We start from the raw sequence: 5,142 nt of genomic DNA, 5'->3' as shown, positions 1-5,142 counted from the left end.
CTCTAATTATTCGGCGCCAACCCAACTGGGAGACCAGAAATCCAGATGTGCCCAGAGGACAGGACAGGGGATGCCCAGCTGCAGGACCCTTGTCTGACAGAGGGACGCAGTCCGGGGTGCGTTTGTGGAGGCTGCAGCTTGAAACACTTCCCAGGGCTCCCTGTGCTCTGGGTCAGGGAAGCAGAGCCCTCACCCCCAGCACACACGCCAGCTGTCTTATCTCAGAAGTGCAGCTCAGAGCACTTTGGGACCGCAGGGCCTCAGGCTGCTTGGGGGAGGTTGGTAGAAGGGTTGGGGAAAGCTGCCCAGTAGAAGGAAGCATCCCGGTGCCCCAGGCAAAGTCAAGGTCAGCATCGTGGGGCTGTGATGCAAATGACTGGCTCTCATCCTCCCATCAAGCCCCTGCAGGTGGGCAGTGTGTGGCTGGAGCCCACCTCCACCAGACGCCCAGAGGCCAGAGACCAAACTGAAAAGGCAGAGACATGGATTTCCAGGGACCCCAGGAGCAATCAGCCCATGAGAGGACAGAAGATTCCCAGGCATCTCGAAGGCCGAAGGCCACCCCCACCCCCAACCTCGGGCTCCCACTGAGACAGCTGTAGCCCACAACTGCAGCTCAACACACAGCCCTGTTTGTCTGACGCATCCCCAGGACCCGCATCTGTGCCCAGGGAGCAGTCTGCAGCCCAGGAGGCGTCCCAGGGACCAGGACCAGAGGGCCAGCCTGTGGGAGCCGGGATCGTTCCAGAGCAGCCCTCCTCCAGGGGCTGGCCAGGCCTGGGCTCTGCAGTACCAGCCTGAGGCTGCCAGAGGCTAGTGGTCTTGACAGAGCTAAGCAAGAGGAATCTCGCAGTGGACACAGAGTCAGAGTTCAGAGGGAGACTGACTGGGGAGGCGAGAAGGGAGACGGCTCAGCAGGGGGAAGTGCGGCCGCCGGAGACCGGCTCCTCACACACCCCGTGCAATTCCACGCTCCGGGGAGTCACGGCCAACTCCGAACACTCCCTGGGAGCAGACCTGCAGGGGGCTGAGGCCCCCCCCTTGGCCCTGCACCTGTCCACAGCCGCACGTGTCCCCCGCTTCACACGCCGGACCCCCAACGAACAAAGTGGCCCGGCGTCCCAGGGTCCAGTCCCCTGCTGGGCACACCAGCTCCCCCCGCTCCTCACTCTGCGTTCCCCCCAAATCCACAGCTCTCCACACGGCGTGCATTCTGCCTCTGAGCTTTCGTCATGACCTCTCCAACCCTTCCGTGAGGTCCCTGTAAGTCTCTCCATTCTAAAGGTTAGGGATGCACCATGGTGACACCAGCCCATGGTGAACAGGCGTTTGCAGGCCGCCCCCCCCCCCGGCCCCGCCCGGGTGAGAAGGTCAACTGTGACTCACACCTGGCAGAACTGAGAACTGCGGGGACCACCCCCCCCCCCAGAGAAAAAATGTGCAAACATGTGTTCCTTACAGAGAAGTGCACCGTGGGGGGAATTATTTTACTGACAAAAGAGCATTTAAAATCCAAAAAGCGAATGCAGGGTCAGCTTAACGAGCTGAGGCAGCTGCTTGGGGAACGGAGCTGCAGCAGGAGGCAAAACATGGCTGGGATGAACTGGGAAGACGCCGCCAGGTGACCCACTCCTTCCAGTGACCCCCACACACGATGGGAGGGCAGATGAGCCCAGCCCCTTCCGCTGAAGCACAACTCCGAGCTGAGATTTGTGGCGTGCACGCGTGCACGGACGAGCTTCTCACCCCCTGCAGCTGCGGGATTTGGGGGTGGGGTGGGGAGGTGGTTCTGAAACTAAATAATACATGTGTGTTGCTGTTTAGCAGAAACGAAAAGGAGACATTTTATTCCCTTACGTTTCCTCTCCCCCCAGTTTTACTGCCGTATAATTGACAAATAAAATTGTAATTCATTTAAAGTGTACGACGCGACGATTTGGTAGACGTATACGTTGGGACGGCACAGGATTCGTCCCATCTAGTTAATGAACACATCCGTCACCTGACACGTGTACCCTTTTTTTGGGGCGGGGGGGTGAGAACACAAGTTCTACTGCCAGCAAATTTCATTGATACAGTACAGTACAGTATTATGTGGTAGCGTCATCATATTATACATTAGATCCTCTCCTTTAAAGCCGTAAATCCAAATCTTCAATACGCTTCTTACGTGATTTGGAAAACTGGTGATGTGGCGGGGGCGGGGACAAACAAACAGAAAAATAAAACCAACCTCTAGAGACACGGACGAGAGACGTCTCCATTGCTTTCCTGAAAATGTTTCGAATCCCTGAGCCTTTTTTCCGGCCGCGGACGCGAATTAGCAAGTGGATCCGTTTCTCCGTGCAATTTCTATTAATAGGAGATCAGTCTCTCCTTATCCTCACTAAATAAATGTCAAACAAACCCTTAAAGAATACCATTTTGATGGGGTGCCAAATTGCTGGCTTGCCCAGACGTCCGCATGTCTCAAGCTGGCCCTGGATGAAAGCATAAGCTCCAAACACGTGGGCAGTGCGGCTGAAGTTAAACATCACTGTTGTCTCCGTTCTCTGTTGACATGGAGACCGTGAGACAGGTGGCGAAAGAACCAGCCAAGAGGGACGATGCGGATGGTCGCGGCACCGGAGTAATCCGGCCAGGTCGCCGGCCACAGGCCAGGGCTGCGCGCCTGTGGCCCCGTCTGGAGGCGTGGCTGCTCATTTTTTGCTTCTTAGGGACATAATTCACAGACCACAGAATTCACCCTTTTGAAGTATATGGTTCAGAGGCATTTAGTCCATTCACAAAGTTGTGCAATCGTCACCGCTACCTAGTTCCATAACGTTTCTATCACCCCAAAGAGACACCCATCCCCGTTGGCAGTCACGCCCACACCCCCTCCCTCAGCCCCCACGAACACCGTCTGCAACGCCGTCTGCTTTCTGTCCTGGGCGTGCACCTGTTCCGGACATTTCACACCAGTGGGCGCGCATGACACGTGGCCCTGTGCATCCGGCCTCTCTCACTCAGCGTCGCGGCTCCGAGGCTCGTCCACGCGGTCGCGGGTGTCGGGGCTTCGATCTTGCTCACGGCTGACTCGTCGTCCAGTCTGGAGAGACCGCGTTTGCTTATCCCTCGGCTGTTGATGGACGCTTGGTGCGTCCTCACGTTTCGGCTCTCACGAACAGCGCTGCTAACGAACACGCACGCCTGGGTTTTTGTGTGGACGTATGTTTTCGGTTCTTTCAGGTATATACCTGGGAGTTCCTAATTTTTTAATAAAATAATTTAAAACAAATGACACATCTGGGTTTTTGAAAAGATGAAAAGGGTGCAGGGCGAGAGTGAGCCTCTCTCATCCCTGTTCCCTGGCGCCTAGTCCTCTCCCCTGCGGCCAATACCCGTTTCTGGTTAATTCCCCAGACGCAGCCCGAACGCAGACACCCGAACGCAGACACCGTGCTTTATTCTAAAGTCAGCTGGCAGGGCGGAAGCCTGGCGACCAGAGTCGGCCTGGGAATGCTTCGCGAAGAGCACAGGGCCCAGCCCGCTGCTGTGCGCGCCCCTGGGAAGTCCCTTTGGCGAGAAGAGGGGACATGGTGGCTGAGAGCAGGGGTCTGGCTCTGCATCTCTCGGCTTTGTGGCCTCGAGCAGCCTAACCTGTGGCTTGACCTCCTCTCTGGGACTCAGAGCGCTGACGACCAGCACCTGCTTCACGGACTTGCCACGAGGAGCCCGGGAGCTAGCGAGACGGAGTGGTGCTGCGCGCCAGGCCTGGACACGGTAAGCGCTGTGCTGGCTGAGGCCGTAAGGGGCTGCAGCCGCACCTCGGGCCTGACCCTCAGTCCCCCGTCTGCAAAATGGGGGTGGGTACCTCCCACATGCAGCTATAGTGGAGAACTCACGAGACCCCTGGGCGAGCCCAGCGAGCCGGCATTTCTGAGCTGCTCACAGAAGTCCAGCTGGCTGAGTTGCATCCCCACGTCCCCTGGGGCTGCTCCAGGCTCCTCCCCAAGGAGAGGCCAGGTCTCCCTGCTCTGCCTCCCACAGCCCAGAACTCTCCCAATGGAGCAGATGGGCCGAGTTCCCTGCACCTGCTCTCCCACAGGCACCTTGGACCCCCTACCTGGGGCCAGCCGGCTGGATCTCTCACTTCTTGTCCCTACCCCGCTTCTGGATCCTTCTCTCTGCTTTCTCAACAGACACTCTACTCTGGAGCACGGCTTCTCTCTCCGTGAAGCCTGTTAGAGGCAGCAAGAAACCCTTGGAGACCTTCGAAGTGGAGAGGCCTCCAGGGAGGAGGGGAACATTAGCAGGGCCATTAGGGAGCTGTCGGGAGCGTTTTTTCCCCCAGCTGGCAAATGGCAAAGCAGAGCCTGAAGAAGAAAGCCCAGGCCCGGGAGAGCGGAACGAGGAAGAGAGACGGAGCCATGCTTCCTTGAGCGTGCAAAAGTTCATGGAGGAAAACACCCAACACACACACACGCGCACACACACACACACACACACGCGCGCGCGCCTAACAAAAAAAAGGAGAAATTCTTAGCCTGCAGCAGTTGGTAGCATTATGTAAAATCCTAAGCCCACAAAAATATCATTTGGATGATAAAAAGTTAAATTTAGCTAAGTACAGAGTGACTAATACTATGAGGGAGAGGCGGCTCCTGCAGTTGCCTGGAGCTGATACAGCTGGCTTTTAGAAACTTTTGACAAGTAACCAGGGCCTGGTGCTGCGCAGAATAACAGATTATGTAATAAGAGGCACAGCCATTAGCCATATGAGACAGACAGCGAACAGGGCTGCCTCCCCAGGGGAGGGGACAGCTGGGGTCTGGCCGGAGCTTCCCCAGCAGAACCTCGCCTCCGAAAGCCAGGGCCATGGGAACCTGGGTGTTCCAGGGCGCAGCCAGGCCTCGCGTGGGTGTGCAGGAGGGGGTCCGCTCGGCCTCTTCTGCAAAGAACTTTTCTCAGAGTGGTTGAGAGAGACAGTTACTTTGATGGCCCCCCAGTGAGCCACGGCCTTGTGGCATCGTCCCCTCCCGTTAAAGCCAGTCTGGCCCTGCGACCTGTTTTAACCAACAGAATGGTGTGAAAACAATGCTGTGCCCGGTTCGGACCCACGCCTTAGCACGGCTGATTCAGACAGACGGCCCCATAGCC

At 57.1% G+C, this 5,142-nt stretch overlaps 1 long non-coding RNA gene across 1 annotated transcript in view; it reads right to left on the bottom strand.

Annotated features, from left to right (window-relative positions):
- Positions 1-1,819: 1,819 nt before the first annotated feature.
- The window catches only part of LOC111736953, a 20,856-nt gene continuing 17,533 nt past the window's right edge, over positions 1,820-5,142 (bottom strand). Inside the window, exon 2 of the long non-coding RNA XR_002779293.1 lies at positions 1,820-3,249. This is a non-coding gene — a long non-coding RNA (uncharacterized LOC111736953). The remainder of the gene's footprint in view (positions 3,250-5,142) is intronic.

The sequence above is a fragment of the Pteropus vampyrus genome, unplaced genomic scaffold, assembly GCF_000151845.1.
Source record: "Pteropus vampyrus isolate Shadow unplaced genomic scaffold, Pvam_2.0 Scaffold23, whole genome shotgun sequence".
Lineage (NCBI taxonomy): Eukaryota > Metazoa > Chordata > Mammalia > Chiroptera > Pteropodidae > Pteropus > Pteropus vampyrus.
Note: the sequence above shows the minus strand (reverse complement) of the source record. Positions and strands in the feature narration are given on the sequence as shown.